Here is a 16,344-nt window from a genome sequence, read left to right on the forward strand (position 1 = left end):
GACTTGGCCATTCTTGTCAATATCCATAGTTTGACACCAGAGGCCAGGAGGGACAGACTTGGAGGTTCAGAGAATTTTAAAAAGTTATAGAAAATTCATAGTGAATAATTTTTCATAGGAAATCAGTAAGAGGTATACATTCCTACCAGAAGAAAAGTTATGTGTGATGTAAACTCCTGTCCATCATTCTTTGAGGATGTTTCAGGCTAACCTCATAATATCCCTTTCAACTTGTCTCAGGAAGTCAACTCAAAACCATGAACAGTTTATGTAGACTTGATTCTCCATTACAGAGACCTAGAAAGCTAGGTTTGAATTCTCGATGCTTTCTAGCTATTTCATTTTTTCTACATTGCTTCATGTTCTCCTATGGAATCATTATATGTCATTTTTGAGGCTCAAGGGAATCTGTTATTGTGTACACAGGCACTGCCAAGATATTTTCAGGTGATTCATACAGGATCAGTTTTAGAGGTGACAGAAGGCACAGAGAATGTTTGCAGTTGGGTAAAGATAAGTGTGCATTACTAGGACTGAGCATGCAAAAACAGGAGAAAAAGGAAATATGGGATGAAAGATCCATGCCTTGTGAATCTAGGGCTATGGTTCCCAACTAGGAGTAATTTTTCCTCAGGAGGTACTTGGCAGTGGTGGTCACAGCTAGGGGGTATATTACTGGCATCGGGTGGGTAGAGACCAGGGCAGCTGCTGACCATCCTGCAGTGCCCAAGACAGCCCTCCACAACAAAGAATTATCTGGCCCAGGATGTGAAGAGTGCCAAGGTTGAGAAACTCTGGTCTGGAGACCCTGGAGGAAAGCAAAACTTTGGCAGGCACAGTGTCCTTTTTATCCTGTGCCAAGCAACTGACAATGATCCTTGAGGACATTGATATTAATTATAATATAACATAAAATATTCTCATTATTTCCCCAAGAGACACGATTAAGTAATGCTTGAGTACTTACTGACTTAATTCAAAGAAATTATACATATTTTAAGGTGTGGCGAAAGCCAATTTTTGTACTGTGTCCACACTGTGACGTCTTTGGCTGTATGCCACATAGCTCATGATCGGATGGTAGGTTGGGAGTGTATTATCTATACTGACAATAGATACCAGAATTATTATGGAATGGCACATCATACCCACTGGTTGCACCCTGGCCTAGTGCTATTATCTAGGTGCTAAGAGGTCAGGTCCAGAATCTGAAAAACTAACACATCTTCTATTACTATGTTCCATTACAATCTCATATTTGCCATGCCCCTCCACCCCTCTCCAAAAAAATTTCAAACGTATTACAAGTCTAGAAGGAAAGGAAACAGGGGCACCTGGGTGGCTTAGTTGGTTGTGTCCAACCTCGGCTCAGGTCATGAGCTCACAGTCTGTGAGTTCGAGCCCCGCGTTGGGTTTTGTGCTGACAGCTGGAGCCTGCTTCAGATTCTGTGTCTCCCTCTCTCTCTGCCCCTCCCCACTCATGCTCTGTCTCTCTGTCTTAAAAATAAATTTAAAAATTTTTTTAAAAAGGAAAGGAAAGATAATTTTGTTTTTTGTGGCCCAAAGATTCTGAGGTATTCAGCTCAAGGGGAAAGAGCTATGAGATAAAAAAAAAAAAAAAAGAAAGGGAGGGGGAGAGAGAGAAGAGTTCCATATGGCGTGTGAGGAGAGGAGGGGAGTTAAGGATTGAGAAGAAAGAAGAAGGACCTGGCAGTTTAATAACCTTTTCCAGCAATGGATTTATAGAAGTTAGTGGTGCTTCAAGAAAATAAAGTAGTGTGCCTGATGCCTTTTGAAACAGGAGTCTGTTCTCAGCTTTTCATCTTCTATGCCTCCGTTATATGTAAATTGGGTTTCATGGCATATTAGAGCTGTGAAGATAATTTAATATGCCAAAATGCGTTATGGATCATTTGTGCATCAACTCTGCAGTTTAAACAGCAGTCACTGAATCGGAACTCAAAACTTCCCTTGCCAAATCACAGAGAACTTGAGGATGAACTCAAATGAGCGCAGCACCTGTGTCTGAAGAGAGCCACCGCATTCCTCCACCTGTTCCAGGTACATACCGCAAATGGTGGGTGTGCTTACTTGTTTCCATTGCAATAATGCAAGCAAGACTAAGAAGAAGAAGTGTCTTCATGCAGTGTTGTCGATAGAGTTCCTAATTCTCTTACTGTGTCATCTTTGCCTGGTCATCAGAAACAGAAGTTAAGATGAAATACAGCACCTAATTACACTAACCTTTTCAAAAGCAACCTGCTAGAAAATAATTATTCCTGGAGAGCAGGTCCATCTGACTAAGTAGAGTGCTCCTGGTTTCTCTGTATTATCAGCCACGTCTGCTTTTTGAGCAATCTCAGTTGAAGAATAAGCAAATCATCATCCTTGTCGTCGTCGTCATCATCCCTTGCGATTATTTTAAAAGAAATTCTTTAAAGACTAGACTTTCAGGGATCATTTCTACAGTTTGTTAAAATGAATTCTTTAGTCCTTTCTTTTTAGAAATGTTTCTTTTCGAAATAACTGGTTTCAATTAGAGAGAAAAACACTACACTCTGCCTACTTCACAGATGTTTTTGTAAACAGAAGGTGTAGCCCCTTCTGTGGCTCTGTCTCAAGTTCAATATCAAAGGCTGGATCTGTTATATAAGGCAGAAAGACAGGGAGTGTTTGATCTCCAGTTTTCTTTTTTAGTTTTAATACCTATACTCACATAAAGTTGGTTTGAAATATCCCATGCAAATGATCGCAAAAAAACCCTCAAAGATTGTGGATGAAACACGGTTTTAACAACTAAGTTCATTTCATGAGATGAACTGTCCCTTGTCTTGGCTAATTATGTAATGCCATTTGTACAAACTCACTTTTACGTTATTGTCCCATTAATTCTAAGATTTTTTATTATACATCATGTTCTGCTTCTATACTCCGAACTCTCACTTTAACTTATCACGTTCACACCAATGAAGGAACCACGGTGACAAGGACGGACTTGGGCAATGTATGGGCTGGGACCACAAAGGAATGTTTCTCCTACACATTCGTCTCACTTGTGCTCACTGGCCACATAGTTAGAGAAGTAGTCAGAAGCTGACTAGGTCACACACAGACCTCTTGAACACATGACCACAACCTGAAGGGAGAAGATGACTTTAGGTGGATAGCTATAGGGTTGATTCAGGGTTTCTTATACGCACAGAAAAACTCAGGTCCCAAAGTTATGGCTGCCCTTATGGTTATCAGCTCCTTAGCTGCTCAGCTAGTGATGGTGGTGACACGTTTGTCCTTGGTGAGGTTTTTAATGATTTCTTCTGGGGCCATTTTGAAACATGAAATCACAGTAGCCAGGATATGAAAATTACACATGCTGTAGGTTGGTGTGGGGACAGATGTTGGAAAGTCTTCATGTGGCACAGTGCCATAGAACTTCCAGTGTTGATGAACGTGTTCTCTATCTACATTTAATATAGTAGCTACTAGCCACGTGTAGGCATTGAGCATTTAAAGGTGCTAGCATGACTGAAGAACTGAACTTGAAATGCCATTTAGTTTTAATTAATTTAAATGTACGTTGCTACCTGTGGCTAGTGGCTACTGTATTGTACAGTCTAGCTCTAGATATCTTCCTTTTTCTTTGGATGCTTATTCACTTTTTCACAAATATCATCTTGTCTTGGACCGTTATAACTCACCACGCTCTTCCAGAGAATGAAATATGGCAAATGCTCCCAAATTTATTTTGGAAATATATCCGCTAGAGCATTTCTGCAGTATTTAAGCTACTAGTTAATGAATGAACTATATACACTGGTTGAATAAAGCTAATGATAGCTATTGTGGATGGATTCCAACACGTTTAAATAATATAGCTGGTCTTATTCTGACCGCCTTTGAATTCTGAGTTCTGTGTCCTTAGCTATCCTCTCTGAGCTCTATCCTGAACTGCAGGATTAATTCATGTAATTCTCATTAGCCTCAGTGCGAGTTACCTGTGGAAATCTTCTAAGCAACAATGAGGGAAGCAGCCTCCTTGCCTTTTCTGGTTTTTGGGTAACCTGTATTGTTAAGAAACCCCTCATGCATTGTGCCATACCCGTGCTGAAGGAAATCACAGGTTCAGGAGGTGAGGCTAGGCAAATTCTGTGTGGTAAAGTTGGGTTAGCTTCTTCATTCCTTGACTTGACATTTGTGTCTGGTAATATTCCTCTTAAAAAGCTCTAATGGACTGCTGTTCTGAGCCTGCAGAGGATTTCTTCAATTCTCAATTAAATGTTAGGCAACATGCTGTTAGAACCGCTGTGGTCATAAGCACGGATATTAAGCAAATGTCCTTTTTGGTGGTTGTGTCAAATCATGCCCATGACAATTACAATTTAAAAATTAGGAACTGATAGGATTAAATAATAAACATAAGTGTTAACAGACTTTGCTCCACATGACATATGTGATTTTTGTTTACCTGATGCTTCCATGTCCCACAAGAGTGAAGGGCTGGAGTTCTTGGTTTCCAGACATCTTTGGTCGCAGACCCCGAGTCACGTGATGCGAGATCAGCATATAGAGGAAGGGGGGGATTTTTAGAAGCATTCAAATGTTTGGTCCAATAAAGGACAATAAATGAAATAGAACATGAAAGAATTAGATTCACATTCTGTGAGGGATGGGTTTCTGCATTGTTCCAGGCCCAGAGAGAAAGCGTGGATTCTTCTCTCTTCCCAAAGCAACTCATCTAGCCTTTTGCTTTGACAAACTCTTTATCTCCTTAATCTTAGGAGCCCAAAGACTTGCTAATTTCCACATTTTCTTTAAGATCTTGTTTCTTCATAGCTTTTCTGGGGTCCAAACATACTTGCCAAACTTTCTGCATTCAATTCCTCCCAATCATTTTCTACTATGTCCTTGGTCTCTCTCCTGCTGAACTGGAACTAGATCAAGTTGTGACAATTTCTATAGTTGGTTTTTGAAACCATTCCTCTGCCTGATTAGATTATTTTTTCCAGATGGTAAATGTTATTCCAACAGTGCTATGGGCAGAAGAAAAGACAGAGCCATCCATTTAGGATATTAATTCTACTGACAAATTCTTCATGTTGTTATGACAGAGTAGGGACTGAGTCACTCTTTTCAGTGGATATTGACCTTTAGGGGAAATCACATGCACAATGGAGTGCAAAAGGTGGGAAGATGAGATCAATGTGCTCTCATCTGCCTTGGTCATCAGGGTTAAAGGAGAGTGAAATTGGTAAAGTTAGTTTCCTCTAAGTTCTCCTTTTCTACCCAAGAGAAACTTTCCTTGTCTCCACTTAGCAGCCATTGTCTACAAATACAGAATTGACTCATTCTTTGAGCCCACTTGGGTTGCTATAACAGAATATCATAGACTAGATGGCTTACAGAAAGGAAAAATTTTTTCTCACCATTCTGGAGGCTGGGAATCTAAGATCAGGGCACCTGCAGATTTGCTGTCTGGTGAGAAATCCTAGTTCCCACTAGAAATCCCCACTTCTTGGTTCATATCCTTACATGGCACTGTATCCTCATATGGCAGAAGGAATGAGGGAACTCTCTGTGGTCTCTTTTATATGGGCACCCATTCTATTTATGAGGCCTTCACCCTCACAATCTAATCACTTCCCAAAGACTCTAACTTCTAATAACCATTCCTTTGGGGATGGTTTCAACTTATAAATTTGGGGAGGACACAAACTTTTAGTCTATAGCACTAACTTTACTGGGTATTATGTGGGTCTGGAGAAGTTTCTTCCACCTGCCACCAACAGGTCATGACTAGTCTTCCTGCTTACCCCACTCAGCTCTGTCTGCCTTAAGAGGCAGAATTATCTCACCTCAAGAGGTGGTAGGCATTACCTGACTTACTGGCTAGAAAAAATATTGTTTGGAAGGGGATAACAATCTTTGATCACTGAGGCATAATGCAAATGCTACCCTCTTAGAACAGGCACTCTTCTACGAATTCCACAATGTCAAAGAGGTCACTTCACAAACAAACCTGTGAAGCTCTAAAGAAGAGAGCTAAAGGGATTTTCTTCTGCCAAAATAATACACAAGCATTTTACCTCTGCCTTCTTGGGAATCACACCTTCTGTAGGGAATTTTCCATTTCCAGGGCTTTTCTTCTGCCACGCTGAGAAGAGCTGGCCACAGCGGGAGAAAGGCAGCAACACAGTAGAGCTGTGGGAGAGAGATCCGGGTGCAAGCAGGCCTGCAGAATCTCACAGGCCACACCGTGCAGGTTGTAAGGCACTTACTTCACCTACACGTAGGGTCGCCTCCATCCAAACAGAGGCAACTGCATTAAAAATTGAAAGCAACAAAAATTGAATGCATCATGTCAACTCAGGCCTCGGGCACGAGTTATTCAGCTTGCTAAGTCAATTCCATCTGACTTAATCTGCCTTTCGAAGGCAGTGGACAGTGAGAGGAGCAGTCTGAGTACTTTTCTCATTTTATCTGCTTGTGTTGCTCTTTGGAGTCCTTCCAAAACGTCTGCAGGTTGGGTGCTAAAAGACCCCAAAATGAGTCCCCCAGAATAAGCATGATCTCAGCACATCACGCTGTCTGCACGCCCGCTTTCTCATCAGGTTATCCTATCCCTCTTTGAGGACAGATCAGAATATCCTGGTTTTTCTTGTTGCCCTATCTTATTACTTGCAAATGGCAATCTAATTTATTGTCTCCCAAACACCATGCATTCCTTAGCTATCTCATTTTTTCTGATTTATTTATCTTCATCTCTCCCCCCCCCCCAGATTTTATTCATTTCCATTTTCCTTAAAGTACTTCATTATGTTATCTCCTTATTTAGAGCCTCTTTGGATGGAGGGAAGCAGGAAGATGCAGAGGACAGCAATAGCTTCGTGACATTATTTGGAGGGTAATTTTTATGCTGCTAATGAATCCCTAGATAACCTCTGGAAAGTCAGTGAGCCTCTTTCAGTCAGAATTTCTTCACCTTGAAAAAATGAGAAAAGAACAATGCACCCCTTGAGGTGACCATGGGGAATAACACAAAATGAAATCAGGGGCACCTGGTTAAGCTTCCAAATTCTGCTCAGGTCATGATCTCACAGTTTGTGGGTTTGAGCCCCGCATTGGGCTCCATGCTGACACCTCAGAGCCTGGAGCCTGCTTCGGCTTCTGTGTCTCCCTCTTTTTGCCCCTCCCAGGCTTGCGCTCTGTCTCTTGTTCTCATTCTCTCTCTCAAAAATAAACAAGCATCTAAAAAAAAAGAAATTAATAAAGTGAAAGTGATTTACAAATAAGTATTTGTGAAGATCACAGGAATCTGTTCCCTTGCAGATCAATTGCAATCTCTCTTGTTTTGGAACATGACCATTTCTACAGGGTGGAGTGGGAGAGACCTTTAAATTTGTTAAGAAGTTCATCTCTTTGATGCTTTGTGGCCATAATGCCCATAAGGAAGGTCATAATAGCACCTTCGACAAAATCAACTGTTTTCATTTGTACCTTAATTATAGTCAGGACTGATTTAATGATTGGAGCATGCTGATAAAGTTTCTACTCCTACCACAAAGTATCTTCCTGATTCAGATGTGAAAATAATCTAAATCCTCACCTTAGAAATGTTGTTCCTTTAGGCCTTAAAGGCTTTTGGTTCTTTAGTAATCCTCAAACTCAATGATAATAAATAAATATATATACACATATATACTTAATATATATTAATATGTGTTACTTTATTTATGTACATATCGCTCATCTATATCATATATATCACATCCATATACATCATATGTAATGTATGTAAACTCTCATATGTCTATTATCTTTCTTACATATGTATAAGTAAATACACAACAAACATACATATGAAAGATAACGCTTTATGGATTATTGTCAAGTAACTAAGACTAGAGAAGACTAGAGAAGTTGAGGAATTAAAAAGAAGGTAAGAGGTCAATAAATAGCTTGCCTACATTATAGTTTTGCCATGGATTCAATTTATTAAAAATGATTTTTAATATTTAAGTGGACTAAGATTTCTAGGAAAATTGTGAATGTAATACAGATAGCTCCTGCATACTCAGTTTCCCCTAATATCGTACAATAATATGGTATATTTGTTACAATGAATGAATCAATAATGATGCATTATTATTAACTAAGCCCACTGCAAACATCACACTTCATAGTGAAAAGCTAAAAGATGAGGAACAAGACAAGGATACCTTCTCTCCACATTTTCATTTATACAGTGCAGGACATCCTACCCAGAGCAGCAAGGCCAGAAAAAGAAATACAACACATCAGAATCAGAAAAGAAAAGTACAATAGTCTCTATTTGCAGATGACATAATACTGTACGTGGAAAACTCTAAAGACTCCACCAAAACAGAACTAATAAATGAATTCAGTAAAGTTGCAGGATACAAAATCAATATACAAAAAGTAGTGAGTTTCTTATTCTAACATCAAACTATCAGAAAGGGAAGTTAATAAAACAATTCCATTAATAGTTGCATCAAAAAGAATAAAATGCCCAGGAATAAATTTAACCAAGGAAGTGAAAACTCTGTACACTGAAAACTATACAACATTGATGAAAGAAACTGAAGACACAAATAAATGGAAAAATATTCTGTGCTCATGGATTGAAGGAATTAATACACCATATACTAAAATCAATTAAAAATGGATTAAAGGCTTAAATTTAAGATCTGAAATTCCTAGAACAAAACATAGGAGGTAAGCTCCTTGACATCTGACTTGGAAATGAATATTTTGGATTTTACACCAAAAGCAAAGGCAACAAAAGCAAAACTAAACAAATGGGACCATATCAAACTAAAAAGTATCTGTACAGCAAAGGAAACCATTAACAAAATGAAAAGGCGACTTACCCAATGGGAGAAAATATTTGCAAATTATGCATCTGATAAGGGATTAATATTTAAAATATATAAAGAACTGACACAATTCAACATCAAAAAACTAATCTGATTAAAAAATGGGCAGAGGAACCGAATACACATGTTTCCAGAGAAGACATACAAATGGTCAACAGGACATGAAAAGGTGCCCAATATCTCTAGTCATCAAGGAAATGAAAATAAAAATCACAACGAGATGGCATCTCACACCTGGCTTTCATCAAGAATAGCTCTCATCAAGAAGACAGGCGATAACAAGTGTTGGCAAGGATATGGAGAAGAACAGATACACTGTTGAAGGCAATGCAAATTTGTTCAGCGATTATGGAAAACAGTATGGAGGTTCCTCGAAAAATTATATACAGAAACACATTTTTATCCAGCTAGTCTACTCCTGTGTATGTATCCAAAGAAATGAAAACAGGCTTTCAAAAATATATCTGCAATCCCATGTTTATTGCAGCATTATTCACAGTAGCCAGGATGTGGAAACAACATAAGTGTTTGTCAATGGTAAGTGAATAAAGAAGATATGGCATATATATATGCATGTCACATCTTCTTTACACACACACACACACACACACACACACACACACACAGACACACACACACTGGACTATTATTCAGCCATGAGAAAGAAGGAAATCCTGCCATTTGTGACAACATGGATGGACCTTGAGGGCATGATGCTAAGTGAAATAAGCCAGATAGAGAAAAACGAATACTCCGTGATGTCTTTTATATGTGGAATATTAAAAAAAAAAAAGGCGGGGGGGCTCCTGGGTGGCTCAGTTGGTTTAGCATCCAACTCTTGGTTTCAGCTCTGGTCATGATCCCACAGTCATGGGATCAAGCCCCACATCGGATTCCACGCTGAGCGCAGAGCCTGCTTGGGATTCTCTCTCTCCCTCTCTCTCTGTCCCTCCACCACTTGCTCTCTCTCTCTCTCTCTCTCTCTCAAAATAATTATATATATTTGTACACCCAAGCTCATATAAAGAGAGTGGAAAAGTAGTTGCCAGTAGGCTGAGGCAGCAAAATAGGGAGAAGTTGGTAAGAAGGTATGAACTTCCAGCTATAAGATGAGTGAGGTCTGAGGATCTAATATATAACATAGTTGATAGCATACTATGTCACTGAAATTTACTGAGAGTAGAACTTAAATGTTCTCATAGAAAAAAAAAGATAGAGGTGCCTGGGTGGCTCGGTCGGTTGAGCATCCAACTCTTGATTTCAGCTCAGGTCATGATCTCACAGTTCGTGAGTTTGAGCCCCACATCAGGTTCCGAACTGGCGGTGCTTGGGATTCTCCCCCTCTCCCTCTCTCTGTCCTTCCTGTGCACACATACATACTCAAATAAATAAACTTAAAAAAATAAAGATAAATTTGTGAGGTGACAGATGTGTTAATTAACTAAATAGGAGAATCCTTTCACAATGTTCATCTATATCAAACCACAATGTGTAAGTATCTTACCATGCTGTCATTTTTACCTCAATAAAGCTAAAAAAAAAATATTCCACACTTACTTTGGATTTTCTTAGTTTTTACCTAGTGTCTTTTTCTGTTCTATGATTCCATCAAGCATACCATATTAAATTTATTCACACTGACTCCTTAAGCTCCTCTTGATTATAATATTTCTCATATTTTTCTTGTTTTTTGATGACTTGGACAATTTTGAGGTGTACTAATCAGTATTTTGTAGAATCGGTGTTTGTCTGTTGTTGTTTTTTTTCTCTAATACAACTGGAGTTATGGGTCTGTGGGGAGGAAAACCACACAGATAAAGTGCCATTCTCATCATATTGTATCATACCAAGAGTACATACCATCAACATGACTTACGGCCAAGAGGACTGTATCAAATTGGAGAGGTAAATGTCCCTCTATAATAGGCAGCTGCTATGGAGCTCCATCTGATGGCTACTCTATGGGAATTCTGCTCAGTGTTTCTTGATCTTGATTTTTCAACAGAGGCTAAAAATCTCAATGTTTATGGGAAATATCCAACTTTTAAAGATTGACAACCAATTCAGATTTAAAACACAATGGTTCCATACTTGTATGGGCCAAGTAAAATGTCTGTGGGCCAACGTTAGTCTACGGTCATTGGTTTGTAAACTCTTTTGTAAATAGATGGTCATCATTAAAGTTTTTAAAACAAGAAAGAAGCATTACCAGATCTGGCTCAGTTTATTTCATCCTTTACAAATTATTTCTATTAGTGGTAGGAGTGAAAGAGATGGGCGGAACATAACTGGAGAGCCATTGTTCTATCACTACAAGGGATAATAATGACTTGAGCCAAGCTATGGGTAAGGGGATTTGGAGAAGGTGATGGCTTTGGAGACATTTTAGAGATAAAACTATGAGGATTGGTAACATGTTGGGTTTACCCAGTGGAGGCGAGGAAGACATCAAAGATAATGCCAAAGTTTCTGATTTGGGAGACTAAAGCAATAAAATGGCATGGTCCAAGGAAGAAATATAGGGGAAAACTAGGTTTGTAGGAGTAGATAGAAGTCTCCGAGTTCCCCAGTTGGATACACTGAATGAGCAGCTGGAAACACAAATCAGTATTTGCAAAGATCTAGGCCAGAAATCTAGGTCAGAGTGTGTCTTCGAACTGCAGGTGATAGCTGCAATCATAGCAGGGTATAAGAGTACATATAAATCAATGAGAAAAGTACATAGCCCTTCATATAGGTGGGTACAGAGAAAAGGGAGCCAGTAAAAGATGGCATTAAAGATGCACCTTGTTCATTCAACCCTTTCTCTCCATTGTCATGTGTTACAGGGTTTAAGAGTGCATACTTGGAGCTTTCACATTTGCTTCCTACTTGATCATCCACCTATCGCATTACCTTTTGGTTTCTGGCCTCCATGCCTCTGTGCCTTTGAATATCTATTCTCACCCAGAGACCCCCTTCCATCTTACCATGCAGAAGACAACATATTCCTTGTCTTCTTTCCTTTCCGATAATTTATTTTCTCTCTTTGCTTGGTTTTATTTTTTTTACAACCTCTCCTTGGGTGGAGAACTGTGTTCCAACCTGTGGTTTGCTCTTTACAGGCTGTGTGGTTTTGGACAAGTATCTTAACTTCACTGAGTTTCAATATAGCTATCTGCAAAGTGGAGATAATCTCTACTTCCTGGTGTGGCTACGAGAATGAAAAGCTTTAACAGCAAACTACCCATTCCTGTGCCTGGTCCTGAGCATGCATTCAGTAAATGAAGACTCACTCGTAACTCTCACTGCTCTTCCTAATCCCTTACCATTTTGTTTGCATCTCTCTGTTGTCACTGGCTAGATACATTCTTACTGCTTTCTTCCTACTGTAGTTCAAGCTCTTTGAGGACTAAGAATGGAATGTATCTGAATTTATATTTGAGCCCTTTTTCTAGAACAGAGTGTGGTGCAGTAAATAACTGAAAATATCTGTATATGTAAACACCTGCAAATAAATATCTCAATAATTATCTGGAGCATGGTAGGCCTTGACAGATAATATCAAAAGAATGAAAACGGATTATGATTTTTAAAACTCTCTTCTAGGAGTGCCTGCGTGGCTCAGTCAGTTAAGCATCCAACTCTTGGTTTTGGCTCAGGTCATGATCTCATGGTTCTGTGAGCTCGAGCCCTGCATCAAGGTCTGCACTGGCAATGCAGCCTCTACTTGTATTCTCGATCTCTCTCTCTCTCACGCACAATAAATAAACTTTAAAAGTAAAAGTAGGGGCACCTGGGTGGCTCAGTCAGTCACGCGTCCCACTTTGGTTCAGGTCATGATCTCACAGTTTGTGAGTTCCAGCCCCACATCTGCTGCTCGCCGCACCCCCCCCTCCATCGACTGTCAGCACAAAGCCCTCTTCAGATCCTCTTGTTCCTCTGTCTCTGTTCCTCCCCTGCTTGCACCCACCCTCCCCCACCCCAGCAAAATAAATAAATATTGAAAACAAGAATAAGAAGGGGAAAAAAGTAAACTCGATTCTAATGTAGAGAAAGTCCAGGGAAAGGAAATCATCGTATCCTGATTGTATGAATCACAAGTAACAGTTTAAATTCTAAGCCTTTGGGGTTCTAGCATATCACCAAGGGCTGTGCTCCTTTCTGAGGTAAAATATTAATCCATGCTATCACTGGAAGGAGCAGCACCCTAACCGACTGACCGGGTAACCAGTCTAAAATCCTGCCTCCTCGGCACTCGTGGTCGGGAGGAACATGAATCGCAAGAGCCTGGCACTGGGGCCAACGTGGACTCAGGATCTGTTTTCCTCAGCCCCCACCTGAAGTGCTGCTCCAAATCACGTTTCCCAAACTGCCTGCCCCCCTCCATGTTTCATTTGGATTCCATTCACTTCCCTAAAGGCAAAGAATGAAACAGAACTATGCCCATTGAAAGAAAATTGGTGTCAGAAGAGGCAGCAGTGGACTGGTAGAGAAAGCACCAAGGGGAAAAGCAAACGAGACGGACTGTGGTCTTGGTTCTGCAATATTTTAACTCCGTGACCGCAGAGCATGCTGCTAACATCTCTGAGTCTCGGTTTCCTTGTCTATAAAATGGGGATACTAATGAATTTTGGGCTGTCTTCCCAAGATTCTTTCCAGATCAGGGCAAGCAATGGGAACTATTTGAAAAAGTGAGTTTCTTTCTGAGTCTTCAGTGGGCCAATAAAAAGAACAATGAAAAGAGGGGCGCTCTGGGGCACTTGGGTGGCTAAGTCGGTTAAGCAACCGGCTCTTAATTTTGGCTCAGGTCATGATCTCCCAGTTCGTGAGTTCCAGCCCCACATCGCAAGGCTCTTATGCTGACGGCGGGGAACCTGCTTGGGATTCTCTCTCTCCCGCTCTCTCTCTCTGCCCCTCCCCTGCTCATGCTCTCTCTCTCTATCAAAATAAATAAATAAACTTAAAAAAAATGAATTTAAAAAGGAGTGCTCCATCCAGAAATGAATAATGATGGACTGTCACACAGGAAAGGGGTTTGCTGGGTTCTCAAGGGTAAATCTAGTATTTATTTGATCTTTGATAGGTGCAGAGGGAATTCTTTCACCTGTCTGGAATATCCCTCACAAGTACTTACTTCAAAGGGTCTCAGTTTTGGGGTGTCTGCTTGGACCTAGTTATTCCTTGGAAATACCTTTTTGACCCCAGTCTTTCGGACGGCATTACGTATCAGTTGCTTCTGTATAACCACAGATTGTCAAGAAATGAGTTTGGCACCATTTAAGCTTGCATATAAAGCATAAGTGTAAGAATCTTGGAAAATAATCTGTCAGTTGTATGTAATAATCGTCTTAAATAAGCAGTCCGAGGCTTATCTAAAGCTCGCCCGAGCTAAACAAAGAAAGCAGTCAGCAGAGCCTCAGACGCTGAACTCTGAACCCTGGTCGGACCTTGCACTGGGCAGCCTGGTAACAGGAAGGCAGCAGGACATACTTTGAACCAGGGGTTCTAAGGCTGCGGTGGGGTTATAGACAGGGTGACAGCTGCATTTTGCAGCCTGAACTTTGTACCTAGACACAGGGGCATTTAATCTCCATAACAGGCACTTTGTTTCATTACTTATTAACAGCTCCTCCCTGAGTAAAGTTCTTTGTTAATGGAGCTTTAAAATCCGATCCCTCTCCCCTCGATTCCTGCCACGGGGATGGGCATTTCTGCTTGTTTGCACTCCCCGCCCTGCACAGGGGCTGATCTTTCCACAGGGATGCCTTTTCCTCTGTTCAGAATGGGCCCCGTGGAGGTGCCACTTTGCCATTACTGCTCCGAGGGCCACACACTGCAATCTGGCTTCTATTCGGAGCCGGTAACCATAGTCCCGGTGCCGTTCAATGTCACACCAGGCAATGACTGGTGTCACTTCACCTCTTCCTCCCATAGCACCTCTTTTTCCTCTTTGCTCTTTTTGTCCCTTCTTTTTCCCCTTCCACCCCCCCCCCCCAGCCCCCACTTCTCATTCCTTTCTGCACGTTCAGCCGCTCAGTGGCACTAAAGTGAAATAATGGTGACCCTGTCACATACATCATTTCCCCTGCCAGGGTAGTCAAGCCATGTTTTGTTGCAGCTGGAAGTCAAGGCAATTGAAGTGCACATCCAAGTATCCTCCTTCTCCAATAAACACGTTTGTACTTAACTGCGCCGCACCAGTGACTGATACCCAGTAAGCTTGAAGGCTTAGCTATTTAAAAAGAGGCCCTAGACTCCAGAAAAGGGAAAGTGAGGTTGTTAGGGAGGCAAGCATTAATTAGTCTCCACAAAATAAATACCAGTTCTACTGAAAATGCTCAGACTTCCATGCCCGCAAACCAGAGACTATATAGACTGTCTCAATTGCCACATTTGGTTCAATACCGATCAATAAATAAGCTTTGGTTTCTGGGACCCAGGAGGCAATGACCACAGGCTATTCATTTAGTAACTAACAAGGACCGAGGAGCCCCCTGAAGCTTCGCTGGAGGGTTGGGGGAGTGGGGGGTGAAGAAATTAACCTTTCACCACTTGGCTACTTTGTCTATTTTGGGAGTAGCTGAGCTTGGTTCAGACAATAATTCACTCTCTTCTCGTTTTTCTTTTTATGTTTAAAAATGCCTGTGTGTCTAGCTCTCATTCACAGAAGGGTCAGCACTGGAGTCAGCCCTGTCTGGGCACCATGCATCAAAACCTGCCCATCCTCCCTGCCCTCCCTCACTCCCCCAACCACACACAACCCCTCCAGGGTGGTTCCACCCCACTCGCCTGCCTGTTTCAGTCCCCAGCCACCAAGTCCCTTGATGCCTAAACTGCTTGGCCAAGATGGTTTTGAAAGCCAGAGTCTATGTTTACACATCCCTGCCTTACTGTTCTCTAGTTTTCCCCGAGTTTTTACCTCCTCTCCTCACTCTCTCTCTCTCTCTCTCCCCTTCTCTTTTCTTCCCTTCACTCTTTTTTTTTCTTTTTTTTTTTTTTTTCTTAGCTTGTTCAAACACATACTCATCGCTGGAACACAAGTGGAAACATCCTGGAGCTGGTCTGGCTTTTCTATGTGCATTACCCTCCCTCATCCCTACTATATTTTTGCAAGCCTGTGGTGCCATAGGGCTGTGGCCCAGTCATTTATCCTGGTATCTGGATTTGGATTATTTATAAGAAAAGAAAGGAAATTCAAAACAAAGAGAACTCCTTTGGAAACACTGAGCCTCCAGCTTTTACGTCCGGTGTCATCCCTGGATGATCCGCAGACCCTACATCTCTCATTTTCTGGACTTGGCTTTCTGTGTACCATCCATGTCACAAGCGGGATGGCAGGAGTTTCACTGTTCCCACATCAACAAGGTTTTGGTACTGAAATGCTGCACTCTGGGACCTGGGGGCTTGATCCTTCCTGCAGCATTCTGTCTGCTCACTACTTTGTTCTTGGAGCACTCCAGCACCCGCAGCT

The sequence above is a fragment of the Panthera tigris genome, chromosome C2, assembly GCF_018350195.1.
Source record: "Panthera tigris isolate Pti1 chromosome C2, P.tigris_Pti1_mat1.1, whole genome shotgun sequence".
Taxonomy (NCBI): domain Eukaryota; kingdom Metazoa; phylum Chordata; class Mammalia; order Carnivora; family Felidae; genus Panthera; species Panthera tigris.